Source organism: Pan paniscus, chromosome 2 (genome assembly GCF_029289425.2).
Source record: "Pan paniscus chromosome 2, NHGRI_mPanPan1-v2.0_pri, whole genome shotgun sequence".
In the NCBI taxonomy this organism is placed as follows: domain Eukaryota; kingdom Metazoa; phylum Chordata; class Mammalia; order Primates; family Hominidae; genus Pan; species Pan paniscus.
Window position 1 is genome coordinate 23,596,019 of NC_085926.1, and position 14,129 is coordinate 23,610,147.

General features: G+C 43.2%; 1 long non-coding RNA gene and 1 other non-coding gene across 2 annotated transcripts in view; one reads left to right on the plus strand and one right to left on the minus strand.

Moving 5' to 3' along the window:
* Positions 1-5,476: 5,476 nt before the first annotated feature.
* Positions 5,477-5,580, minus strand: LOC112439406 (U6 spliceosomal RNA). Its single transcript, XR_003027696.1, has one exon. It is a non-coding gene; the product is annotated as a U6 spliceosomal RNA (small nuclear RNA).
* Positions 5,581-7,646: 2,066 nt separating this feature from the next.
* Positions 7,647-14,129, plus strand: part of LOC117979605 (uncharacterized) — a 126,364-nt gene continuing 119,881 nt past the window's right edge. The window contains exons 1-3 of the long non-coding RNA XR_004670476.2: positions 7,647-7,916; positions 8,952-9,058; positions 11,517-11,697. This is a non-coding gene — a long non-coding RNA (uncharacterized LOC117979605). The remainder of the gene's footprint in view (positions 7,917-8,951; positions 9,059-11,516; positions 11,698-14,129) is intronic.

Sequence of the window (14,129 nt, forward strand, 5' to 3'; positions counted from 1 at the left end):
TTCCACTGAATTGTCATGGCACCCTGGTAGAAAACCAACTGACGATAAATGTAAAGCTTTGTTTCTGGATTCTCAATTCTATTCCATTGACCTCTGTGACTATGTCTATGTCAGTACCACACTGTATTGATTACTATAACTTTTTTTAATTTATTTTTTATTTATTTATTTTTTTGAGACAAAGTCTTGCTGTGTCACCCAGGCTGGAGTGCAGTTGGCATGGTCACAGCTCACTGCAGCCTCTGTCTTCCTGGCTCATGCGATCCTCCCACCTCAGCTTCCTGAGTACCTGGAACCACAGGTGCGTGCCACCACACCTGGCTAATTTTTTAATTTTTGTTGTTGTTGTTGTTTTGGTTTTTTTTTTTTGTAGAGATGAGGGCCACCCTATGTTGCCTGGTATGGTCTCGAACTCCTGGACTCAAACAATCCTCCCACCTTGGCCTCCCAAAGTGCTGGGGTTACAGGCATGAGCCACAGCAACTGCCCTGATCACTGTAACTTTGGTAGCAAGTTTTGAAATCAGGAAATGTGAGTCCTCCAACTTTGATCTTCTTTTCCAAGGTTGTTTTGTCTATTCTGGGTCCCTTGCATTTTCATGAGAATTTTAGGATAAGTATATCAATTTCTACCACAGACCAGCTGGGATTATGATAGAGACTGTGTTGAATCCATAAATCCATTTGGGGAATGCTGCCATTTTAGTGATATTGAATCTTCCAAGCAATGATTTATACCATTCTAATGCATTTATTGAGGACTTTTAAATTTATTTCAGCAATATTTTATAGTTTTAAGTGTATAAATTGTGTATTTTTATTAAATTTATGCCTATTTTATTCTTTTTGATGCTACTATCAATTGAATTATTTTAATTTCCTTTTTGCAATATTTCTTTTTAGTGAGTAAAAATAAAATTGACTTTTGAATGTTAATCTTATATCCTGTTACCTTGATGAGCTTGTTTACTAGTTCTATTAGTTTTTTAGTAGATTCTTTGGGATTTTTTATATAAAAGATCATGTCATCTGTAAAAAGAGGTTGTTTTAATTCTTCCTTTCTACTATGGATGCTTTATTCTATTAATAGTGTGTATTACATTAATTGATTTCTGACTGTAAACTCACCTTGTATTCCTGGTATAAATCCCACTTGCTCATGGTATATAAACCTCCTTATATGTTGCTGTATTTTGTTTGCCAGTATTTTATGTTTGTATTTTTGAGAATTTTTGTATTCATAAGGGATGTTGGTCCTTTTTTCTTTTCTTGTAATGTCTTTGATTTTGGTATCAGGGTAAATACTAGCCTCAAAGTATGAGTTGGAAAGTGTATCAGTGAAGCCACTTGGACTTGAGTTTTCTTTTACAGGAAGTTTGAAAATTACTAATTTGATCTCTTTACCGGATATAGGTCGATTCAGATTTTCTACTTCTCTAATCAGTTTCAGTAGTACATGTCTTTCTGTGAATTTTCCATCTCATCTAAATTATCTGCTTTTTTTGGCATGCAGCCCGTAGTATGCCCTTATAATCCCTTGTATTTCTGTAAAGTCAGCAGTAGTGTCTCCTCTTTCATTTCTGATTCTAGCAATTTGAGCCTTCTCTCTTTTTCTCTTGGTCTATCTAGCTAAAGCTTTGTCATTTTTGTCCATCTTTTCAATAATCAACTTTGGTTTTACTGATTGTCTCTATTGTTTTCCTACTTTTTATTTTATTTTATTAATTTCTACTCTAATTTTTATTCTTTTCTTCCTTCTACTTGCTTCAGTTTAGTTTGCTCTTCTTTTGCCAGAGTCTTAGGGGAGAAGTTTAGGTTACTGATTGGAGATCATTCCTCTTTGTTAACATAGGCATTTATAGCTATAAAATTCCCTCTCAGCACTACTTTAGCTGTATCCCATAAGTTTTGGTATGCCGTGTCTTTATTTTCATTTAGCTCTAAGTACTTTCTGACTTCCTTTGGATTTCTCTGCCAGTTCAAATTTACTGTTGAACCCCTTTATAAATTTTTCATTTCTGTTTGTACTTTCTATGTTCAGAATTTCTATTTGGTTCTTTTTAATAGTTTCTCTTTATTGATATTTTCTTTGTTGTTTGTTTGTTTTGTTTTGTTTTGTTTTGTTTTGTTTTGTTTTGTTTTGTTTTTTTGAGACAGGATCTCACTCTGTTGCCCAGGCTGGACTGCGGTGACGTGATCTCGGCTCACTGCAACCTCTGCCTCCCAGGTTCAAGTGATTCTTCTGCCTCAGCCTACCAAGTAGCTAGGATTACAGGTGCCCACTACCACGCCTGGCTAATTTTTGTATTTTTAGTAGAGACAGTGTTTCACCATGTTGGCCAGGCTGGTCTTGAATTCCTGACCTCAATTGATCCGCCTGCCTTGGCCTTCCAAAGTGCTGGGATTACAGGCATGAGCCACTGTGCCTGGCGTTTTCTTTCTTTTGTTTTTTAACTGGCACTTGTGAACATTTCTAGCTATTTTCTTCTGATAAGACATTGCTATCATATCTTCCTTTAATTTTCTGAGAAGGGTTTTCTTTAGTTCTTTGAGCATGCTTAGAATAGCTGTTTTATTTTTATATTTTATTTTATTTATTTATTTATTTGACAGAGTCTTGCTCTGTCACCCAGGCTGGAGTGCAGTGGCGCAATCTCGGCTCACTGCAACCTCCGCCTCCCGGGTTCACGCCATTCTCCTGCCTCAGCCTCCCGAGTAGTTGGGACTACAGGTGCCCGCCACCACGCCTGGCTAATTTTTTGATTTTTAGTAGAGACGGGGTTTCACCATGTTAGCCAGGAAGCTATCGATCAGAATGGCTGTTTTGAAGCCTTGTCTACTAGGTCCACTATCTGGACCCCTTCAAAGGCAGTTTCTATTGCTGGCTTTTTTTTTTCTTGTGTATGGGTCACACTTTCTTATTTTTTTGTTTGGTTTTGTTTTTGCATGCCTGGCATTTTTTTGTTGAAAACTAAATATTTTAGGTAATATTTTGTAGCAACTGTGGATACTGACGCCACTGCTAGGGGTGGTGATGGTTATTGTTTCCTGGGGTTTATTTATTTGCTTAGCGACTTGACTAAAGTAATCCTGCAAAGTTTGTGTCCCTTGCAGTGTGCAGCCTCTGACATTCAACCTCAGATTTCTCTGACCTTGTTATTCTCTTTTAGCCTGGCCACTTAGGCTAGGAATCACTTCTGGCAGGTCACCTTCTTATTGTTCATATGTTGTATTTAAGCCTGCTTAGCAGTTAGATGTTTATTGTTGGAAATGTGTGTGGCTTGAAGGTTGCTAGCCCAGTTGTGGGGGAAGGGGTTACCTTTTTCTCTCATGTTCTATTATCTTAGAGCTCTGTGGTCACTCCTCTGATCACACCCTGGAAGGGTACAGCCTTGGACATGTATACAGTCTTCCAGACTGCCAGGGAAGACTGCAATATTATTATTTACTTTATTTTTATTTGTTTATTTTTTGAGACAGGGTCTCATTCTGTCACCCAGGCTGAGTGCATAGCTCACTACAGCCTCAACCTCAAGGCTCAAGTGATCCTCCCACCTTAGCCTCCCTAGTACCTGGGACTACAGATGTGCACCACCACACTCAGCTAATTTTTAAATTTTTATTTTTAGAGATGGGGTCTTGCTTTGTTGCCCAGGCTGGTCTCCAACTCCTTGCTTCAAGTGATCGTCCTGCCTCAGCCTCCCAAAGTGCTGGGATTATGGGCATCAGCCATCATGCCCGGCCTCTTTGTCATCTTGGTTTGCCTTTCCCCTGGGACAGAACCTGTGCAAGACTGCAAGGAGCTGGGGTCAGGGACCCACTTTTCCCAGAGTGATGAATGCCCAGATTTGCAAGTAGGTACTGGGGTGGCAGCTGTGGCAGCTGTGGATAAGCCTGTTCTTCTTGGCTTGTCCGTTGCAGCATGGAACCTCCCTACTACTAGTGAGTGAGCTGGGTGGGGGTGACAGGGGCCCCAGTATTCTCAGCCTGCTTCACCTGGAGTAGAACTTCTACCCTACAATCAAGGGAGGCAAGATAGAGAAAGGGAGTTGGTACTGCCTAGAATAGAGCTTCTGCAACACAGGGGTGGGGGCAGGAGGGGTGAAACCATACCCTCAGACTGGCAGGTGGAAAGGGGGTGTGAAAAGAGAGCCCCCATCATCTTGGCCACACCTGCCCAGAGTGGAGGGTGTAGAATGGGTAGCACTTCCATTAACACTGAGCTAGGGGTGCAGAGGGTAAGGAAGCAGGAGGTGGCTCAACTGCCACAGACCCTTCCTACGAAGGTTTAATATATTTTTTAAGGGACTTTTTCTTTGTTTCCTGTACATCCTTTGAACAATTTCCAGGGGCTTTAAATTATTGCCTTTTTATTATTTTCACCACTTGAGTTGTTTTGCTGGAGAGAGGGTCTGCTGAGCTTACTTCACCATTCTGAATGTCCTGTCCTACACAGATGGTTTCTTTAACCTCCATATTTGATTGGATTGATGGTCTTTTGACTGCTCCATTTGGGAGGAATGAAAGCTAAGAAAGTCATTAAGGGCCAAAAGATGGGAAGTAATGACTTGTGGATGTTGCCTGCAAATAGCAGTTGCTTAATGCAAACTCTGGTTGCTTCTTAAAATTTTAAATGATGTCATATTTTCTCCACTCCACCCTCAAAAGTTATCAAAACAGAATGCTGGCAGCTCACTTTCATTTCATATCACAAATAAGTGACACACAGTATTTTCAAGTTGGAAGGAGACATCAAACAAATGAGGAAATAAGTCCCAAGAGGACAGGACTTGCTATTCTAGTTTTCCAATTTTTGTAGGAAATAGGAAGTGGTAGTCAAACAACAAATGATGTCTTTAAAATGGTATTTTCAAATCGAGTACTGTTTCTGGATAGCACAAACTATTTACAACTCAGCAGGGTCATAGCAGGCTTTATATTCTCCAAAGAATGCATTTTCTTTCCTGAGACAGAGGGCCCTAGACAAAGAGCTGAATCAAGACATTCCTTCACAACAGCAACAATTTGAAAGTTCAGTTCAAATACAATTTGAAATCTAAAGAACTCAGATGTAACATTTTAAAATAGAAAGATAATTCTCTACTTAAAAAGTTATCATGTCAGTTTTAAAAAAAAAAAAAACATATTAAGAAATATTTCTTTTTTCTTTTTTCTTTTTATTTTTTTTTAAGATGGAGTTTCACTCTTGTTTCCCAGGCTGGAGTGCAATGGTGCGATCCTGGCCTGACCTCCAGTGATCTGCCAGCCTCAGCCTCTCAAAGTGCTGGGATTACAGGCATGAGCCACCATGCCCATCTATTTTTTGTATTTTTAGTAGAGACGGGGTTTCACCATGTTGGCCAGGCTGATCTCAAACTCCTGACCTCAAGTGTTCTGCCTGCCTCGGCCTCCCAAAGTGCTGGGATTATAGGCATGAGCCACGGAGCCCAGCCAATATTTTAATTTAAAAAATTGTTTTAAATTTAAATCACTTCATGAATTTGCATGTTATCCTTGCATGGGGGCCATGCTAATCTTTCATTTATTCCAATTCTAGTGTATGTGCTGCCGAAGCAAGCACTCTAAATTTTGTCTTACCACAATCCTTTGAAGTAGAAAGTAGTAATAGTATTAGTACTAATAGTGGAAGTTGGGAGACTTGGGTTTTAGTTTTACCTCTTTCAGTTATTGTCTCTAAACCTTGGGGAAAAATCATTTAATCTTCTTGTGCCTCAGTTTTCCCAGAAGCTACATCCTTAGCATCCTGTGGTATTCTAGAACACTATTACTTCTAAATGTTTTGCAGAATGCTATTAAGCATTAGGAGTGGTAGAGTATTCACACCTTCATTTTGGAGGTGAGGAAACCAGACCATCTGCATATTTACTGATTTGGCCAGTATCAGACAGCCAGGGAGCAGGAGATCCAGGGCTTGAACCCAGGTTTCTCCAGGCAAATCTGTGCTCTAGACACAGAGTGAAAGTCAATGGGCTCTAACACACACAGATTACCAAGGTGTTCCAGGAGCTACAAGATGAACAAAACAAGGCCTCATCCTCAGGGCTTTTCCATGCTGCCTTCTGGCCCTTCCTACTCCTTCCTATTGTACGTAGTGTCTACTCCACCACGAGACTTGTCTCAGCATTGACGTCAAGAATATAACAGCCTCTCTTGATGTCTACCAATGCTTTGCCTCGACATAAGTCATTCAGTTTCTCTGTGCCTTGGTTTTCACTTGAAAAAACAAAACAAAACAAAAAAACTTTCCAACTGCAATACGATGCAGCAAAGCCCAGCTGACTGCATAACGAATGTGAAACTTTAAAGTGCAGGAATGGAGTATGGTACCTGTTTCTAGTGACACCGTTTCTCCAAAGCATCTCTATGTAACCATGGTTTTCATATCCTCATAAATATACTACGACATAGCACACCGGGAGTATAGTTATGACAAAAATTTCCCATGTAATAAAGGTTGTCTTGGCGGGGCATGGTGGCTCATGCCTGTAATCCCAGCACTTTGGGAGGCCAAGGCAGATGGATCATGAGGTCAGCAGGTCAAGACTATCCTGGCCAACATGGTGAAACACCGACTCTACCAAAAATACAAAAATTAGCTGGGTGTGGTGGTGTGCGCCTGTAATCCCGGTTACTCAGGAGGCTGAGGCAGGAGAATCGCTTGAACTCAAGAGGTGGAGGTTGCAGTGAGTCAAGAAAATGCCATTGCACTCCAACCTGAGCGGCAGAGCAAGACTCCATCTCAATAAATAAATAAATAAAGGTTGTGTCCAGTCTTTGTCTATATAGCTTGCACCTCCTGTATGAAGAATAACTCTTTGCTATAGAAATTTCACATAATAACATGTAAGTTAAGAATGAAGCCAGTAGGACAAGAGAAGAAGTGAACTATAAGAGATCTCCCACACAGCTTTGTTCTACAGTGCCATTCATGTCTCTTTTCCACGAAGGCAAGCATTTCATTCCCTCACACTGAGATGAGCACAGTGATTGAAACCTTGGATAACACATAGGAAGCTCAGGGGAGAGATGAACTGGGAAGAGGTGTTTCAGTGATCTACTGCTACATAACAAATCACCCCCAAAACTTAGTGGCTTAAGCAATGATGATTAGTTCTCATTATTCTGTGGTCCCAACTGGGTCACTCTTTTGACTCTAAGCAGCTGCTGGCTGGGCTGAGCTGTTGGCTGGGACATCTTTGTTATCCTCCACAGGGCCTCCCCACAAGGCAACCTGGGCTTCTCGACAGCATGGTGGTCTCACCGTTTCAACAGGGCAGAAGTGGAAGCTGCCCGGCCTCCTAAGGGCTAACCTGGCACAGCATCACTTCCACTACATTCTATTGGTCAAAGCAAGACACAAAAAGCTGGGGACAATGGTGTGCACCTGAGGTCCCAGTTACTCAGGAGGTTGAGGCAGGAAGATCGGGAGTTCAAGCCCAACTTGGGCAGTGTAGTGAGACCCTGTCTCTAAAAACTCAAAAAAAAAGAAAAGCAGGCCTCAAAAGTAACTCAGATTCGAGAGGAGGTGAGGGTAAATAGGCCCCACCTCTAGATGGGAAAAATGATGTACTCATTCAAAAATGGATGGATTGGTGTAGCCATCTTTTTTTTTTTCTTTGAGACAGAGCCTCCCTTTGTCCACCAGGCCAGAGTGCAGTGGTGCGATCATGACTCTCTTCATCTTTGGCAGCAACCTACCACATAGGGGGTTATAGAAGAGGAGACTTGTAACTTCTATGTGGTCACTTCAGACCTGCAGAGCAGGCAGGTGAGGTGAAAGAGGCTGTTTGAGAGTCCGAGCCTGTTGTAGAGAGATCAGTCCAGTGGTCCAGGTTCAGCGAGGAAATGATCTGGTAGTAGTTCTTCTGGAAGCATTCTTCTTTGGAAATTCTACAGGTAAGGCTTGTCCGTATTCCCACTTCTCTCACCTCTGGGGAGGAATGGGGAGTTGGGTAGGGCTGATGGAGCTTGTAGAAGGTGTTAGGGACTGAATCCTCTTTCTCCGAAAATTCATATGTTGAAGTCTTAATCCACAATACCTCAGAATGTGACTGTATTTGGAGGTAGGGTCTTCAAAGAGGTAATTAATTTAAAATGATGCTGTTAGCGTGGGCCCTGGTCCAATATGACTAGTGTCCTTCTAAGAAGAGGCGATTAAGACACACAGAGATGTTGGGGGAGTAAGACAAGCATGGGAAGATACAGCAAGAGGGTTGCCATCTGCAGGCCAAGGACAGGGGCCTCAGCGGAAGCCCAACCTGCTGGCACCTTCATCTTGGGCTTCCAGCCTCCAGAACCGTGAAAAATAAACTTCTGTTGTTGAAGCCACCCAGTCCGTAGTATTTCACTATGGCAGCCCAAGCCGATGGATGCAAAGGAGAAAGGCCTCAGCCTGAAGGGTCCGGTAGAACCAAAGCCCATGTGGAAGTGGGAAGGCCTGAAACAACAGGAGGATGGTCCAAGCCTCTGCAAATCCAAGGTGCCTGGTAGTGGGTTTGGACATAGTGACATGTCCCCAGGGTTCTGAAGCCAGGACAGCAAGAGAATCCTCCAGAGATCACAAGCCACAGACTCAGCCCCAGGCATGTCTTGTTGACCCCACTGTGTTTTTAAAGAAATTGTAATTCATCTCCACTATTTAAGCATCAGAAGTTTTTATTCTTTTAAAAACATTAGGATTTCCAGCTTCTCTTGAACAATTAGAAGACCTCGCTACCCTGGCCTCGCCTGCCTCTGTGGGTACAGGGCTGGGGCTGGTTTTTTTTTTGTTTTTTGTTTTTTGTTTTGCATTTGAATATCCATCGTCAAATGAGTGTTTCCCAGACAGGAGTTTAGTGAATAAGAAGTGGGAAGGAGACAAGTACATTCTATCAAATTGCATCACTTTGGGGATTGAAGGTCTTTATGGTAATTTATGTCTTGTCATTACAGTGAAAAGAGCGTGATTCACCAGCTCTACTTGGTTCATTGTGATTTACAGTGGAGGAAGTTATGTAATTAGCCATATCCAGAAGAGGTAGAAGCCTCCAATATCCCAGGTAGGGCCTTTAAAGGGTTTTTGTGATCTTAAACTGAGTTTTTATAGGTGTTTCTATTTCCGGAAGGCATTGGAAAGAGCTGTAAGTGTACGCCTGTGTTCCAATTGCTTCTCAATTGACACTCTTCGATATGCATTGGCGGCCTGTGCGTTCCTACTTCAGTGTAATGAAAAATCTTATTATAATTTGCACATCAAACAAGAGGGGACTGGTTACTCTTGCTGGGGGAGCCTTGACTGAGTTTCTAGGCTTTTGAGAAACTCACAAACACTCTCAGTTGTTAATGTTCTTTGTACATAATATTTCAGACAGAATTAGCAACAGAATTACTGCTCTGATCTGTTTGCCTTTCTTTATTCCAAGATATTTTGCATATTTTAAAGAGGATTCTCTCCGTGTTCTCAGGTTAAATTAGTTGCTCAGAGAAGCTGCAGTCTCTTTCCTGGCACTGGGTATTTGAGCTCCGCTTGGGGCGGCTGATTCTGGAAGACTGTTCTCACCTGAACCTCATCAGGGCACCACGGCAAGACCTCTCAACTAGGCTGCATGGAACACTCTAGGGTCTTTGTTCCCCTCTCCTCCACCCCGCCTCACCCCCAAATCCTTCTCTTTTAGTGACCCCTTCTCGCAGCCATGCAACCTCCACAGATACCCTCCCTACCGCCACCCTCCAACTGTCCCCAGGGAAATACACACTCTCCTGCCCTTCCTGGAAAATAACCTTGATCCACTTTTCCTGCAATCACTCGCTCAAGACTGGCTTTTCTCCTCTGGCCTGTCTGGTCCAACATCCATCAATGATGTGACAAAAATTGTTGTCCATGTGCCGTCTCCTGGAAGTTCTCCCTCACTCCCCTGCAGGCAGGAATCCGTGGGGGTGGGGATAGACACCAGAGTGTGCCTGCGATAATAGGAACCCAAACCAGCATTTGTAGAGGCTTCACTGTGTGCTAGGCACTGTGCAAAGCAAGGCATTGCATGGGCTAACTCACTGAAGACCCACTTCTGTACATTGGGGTAAATCTTTGTACTATGCCCACTTTACAGATGAGAAAACGCAGGCTCAGACTTGCCCAAGATCACATAGTGGGAAATACTAAAGCAGCCTGACCCTAAAGACCTAAAGTCATGCATATATTTCGTGAATTGCTTATATATGTAGTTATACAATCCTACACTTTGTTCCAGGAAGGATTTATAATGATTCACAGAAACACATAAAGATAAGATAAAATTTTAAATTAACAGGAGGATAAACCAGGACAACAGGAAAATCAGGACAGGAAAGACCGAGTGGAGCCAGTGGCGATCTCTGTACATAAAATAAAAGCCAGTGGCATTTTGTCTGCATCACAGCTATAAAGTTATGACCGTGTCTGGTATCAAAGTCATTTCTGAGCACGTCTTATCTGCACCACTGTTGGCTGCTTTAGGGCAGGGTGAGCCATCAGCATTTTCTCTCCCACATTTTATCCAACAACTATTTAATGCACAAATGTAATTATGAAGGAGGATGCATCCTCTCCCTCTCTCTGTCCCCTCCTCAATCTTGCTTGCTCCTGAAACAGGAATTTCTACTTGTCTAAGGCCCTGGAGAAGTTTCTACTTTCTGTGCACCTCCCAGTGGATCCACCCTGGGGGAAAAAGAGTGATTCAGTTGATTAGGGCAGTGGCAAAAGGTGCCCCATTGGCCCACATTTCTCTACGGGGTGGGGTTAACTCTTTAAAAGATCCCCACCCCCCCGGGCATTGTTCTGTCTCTCCTTGGGCTGTTTCTCTTGGAGGTGACTTTCTGCAAGGCTCTCCTCCCTGACAGGGAGCAGGATCGGGGACAGTGTGTAGGAGCCTGCAGTCTCCAGCTGCTCTAAGTGAGCTTAGGTGGGGAAAATCAATTCAGTGGAAAGTCATGGGACAGACACTTTGGCTTCAGATCCAGGTTTGCAGTAATAAATTTGATGTTTTGATCCCTAAACTGACTTGTAGATCTGTTTCATATTTAGTTCAGAATCTGAAAGGAAAGAGTGTGAATTTTTTTTGACACTTTAAAATCTCAACTAATGATTTACTTTCTCACAAATATTTCTATTCTTAAAATAGGGGGCCTTCTGGAGCCATCTCAGTTAGGAAAACTTGTGATCGCAAGTAACCAAAAAAAAAAAAAAAAGCCATAATGGCTGCATTCATTTGGGTCCTATGAGGGGAAAATGCCGAGACAGGATTAGATGTGCAAGCAATTTATTGGAGCAGTGCTGGAGAAGCATAAAAAGGAAAAGGCCAGAGAAGGCAGAGAGAGCCTTCAGGCCGTGGTGCTGGTCTGACGTGTATGAAGAAAAGAGGAGAGGAAGGCGGATGGAGTAGAATGTCTTAGATTGCAGTGCGAGTCCAAGAAAGTTGTGGCCAAGGCTGATGGGAATCCTTGACGCAGTGTTGCCCATTGGTGTATCCCTGTGTCTCACAGGAATAAGAAACCTGCATTGGCTGTGCTTCGTCACTGATTCAGGAGCAGCCTGTGGAAAGCGTGGCCTCAGCATCAATGTGGTGGTGAACCCAGAGGAGTGGAAACAAGGCCAACTATTATGCTCCCTGCAGCAGGAGACCTGAGTGGTGCATTGTCCTAGCTATCACAATGGCTTAATCAGGTAAGGGTTTGGTTTCTCCCATAATAATAGTTTGAATTAGGTAGGCATCTGCTGGCTTCAGGCCAGTGTTCCTGCTTTATTTTGGGCATGCCATTGTGGCCTCGCAATCACTGCAGCCACTGCAATCATCACATCTGCAGTCAGCAAGGAGAAAGGTGGAGTGGCAGCACCTCTAGCAAGAAAACCAAAACACTCTGTGAGCCTCACAGCAGCCTTCTCTTGGGTCTCATTGACCACACAGCTGGAGTATGTGGCATCCCTGGAAGGGAGCTTAGAGAGAAAAAGTTGGGGAAGAATATTGGGTCAGCCACCATGATCATGTGCCTGCCACAGAGGCCCAACATAGGCCCCAGAGGAAGACCCTGATATTGGTATTTCAGGCCCCCGCGGATGCTATGTTGGGTAGTTAATTAAACCTGGCCCCGCTGTGCCTCCAACAGAAGCTTCCTGGTGCTTCTGGGTGATCAAGTCTCGGTGTACTCCATCGAAGTCTCTCAGGATGCTTTCTAATAGCTCAGCCTGGTGCTACATAGCATACAAATTAGACAGTTCATTTCTCAGAAAAGTATTTGTATTTTCTTTGGAGAGCTGACTATGTATGAGAGGAAATGGCTTGTTGTTTGCCTGCCCTATCAGGTGCTTTTATTTGTGTCCTCTCGTTTAAGCTTCCCAGTGACCTTGCGTGTGTGGTGGATGTTCTCACAGGCATTGGGGTTGGTCTCCCTCTGTCTACTCTACTCTCCTCTGTTGTGGCAGCCATGGGATTTGGGATGTGGACACCAGGCCCACAGGGTGGGCCTGATTAATCTAAGCCAGTCAGAGTAATCTCATTACCTTGGCAGTCATTGGTGCAGAAATGAGCTTGTAACCAATCTGGCGCAATGAGATTCAGGGGAAGGTTGCTGGGGCTTCTGGGAACCTGTTTGCTTGGGCTACAGAAAAAGCCACAGGAAGAGCAGTTTCTGTCTTCAGCTAAATGTGAACGGGAAAACCAGGAGCCCTAATTGCTGTGGCTGTATCCTGTGACCCTGAGAGGAGCCTGGTTTAGAACAGATCCAACACTGGATGGCAGCCTTGGAGTCAGAAAGAGCCTGGGTCCTTGAGGACATCACTGAGAAGCTGGACCAACCATCCTGATGACCTCACAATCTGTAGACGCCCAGATATGTGAGCCCATCTGTTTCCTTATGTGAAAGCTAATGTGGTTGGATTTTCTGTTACACTGAAAGCATCTAACTGCTCCAGGTGTTATGCCCGTTTTCAGTTGAGGAAGCTGATATCCAGAGAGATGGAGTAACTTGCCCAAGGTCGCACAGCTTGTGTGGCAGAGCTGGGCTCAGGACCAAGGTCTGACTGTTGGCTCCACACCCTGCAATTAATCTGCTGTTCACTGGGAGAGCTGATTCGTGTATTTCAAGATTATAAGAACAGCTCAGACATGCTTAACTTACTAAGAAACTGGTATTGGACTTTTCACACTTTCTCTGAGTTCAGAGCTGGGCCATTTCCTGTGTAACAGGGATCTCCAGAATATCAAAAGACTTCACAAATCACAGTGGTGCCAAAGAAGACAGATTTAATACTGGTTTTCAGGATGACATCAGTTCTTTTTCTCCATTTTTAAAAGTAGGCAGTAATGATGACAGCATATAAAACAAATATATACCAGGTCGTAGCTTCCAATTTCCTCTTATCAGAATTGACAAATGTCCCACACCGTGCAGGAAGAGTGCAGTTAAGAAGGGGCACAGAGTTATCTGTGAGTTTTCATTACTTTTGTTCATTATACTGCTGCATTCCCAATCTTTTCACCCTCAATCCTGTGGGTTAAAGGACTGCAAATGCAGCAGTGTAATGAACAAAATCTAAGAACTTTTTCTGGAACAACTTAAAGTCTCAGAATTGGACAGAATTTGGAGGACAGCTGGTTTAGTCCCTCCCCCGTGGCAGGCAGGAGTCCCTCCCAGAGCACCCCCTGCTAGGCAGCCATTTAGCTTTCCCTAGGAAACGCTCTGGAGAGGAGTCACTCTTTTCTACTCTCCTTGCTAGGAAGCTCCTCATATTGCACTGACTTCGTGCTTATGTGTTGTTATAAACCAAGTCACTGTTCTTCAGAGCAGAATGGATACCAGCTCATTAAAAGACAAATGGTGACAAATTATCTTTGTGACTGTGTTCTCTTCCCAAGGTGATCTGATGAGCCATCAGTAATAGATACCCCCCAATAGGGTGACCAAGCCTACTTACCCCTTTACCCCTTAACTCACTCTAGGTAGAAATGGGATACACATCCTGTCTGTGAATTTGATGTAACCCAGGAGAGAGACAAGGGGTAACTTCAAGGTTTTATGTAGCTGAAAGATGACCTTCAAGCGGGGGATGACTTTGTTTTTTGCCTTATTTTATTTTATTTCAAAATCACACATTTGTTT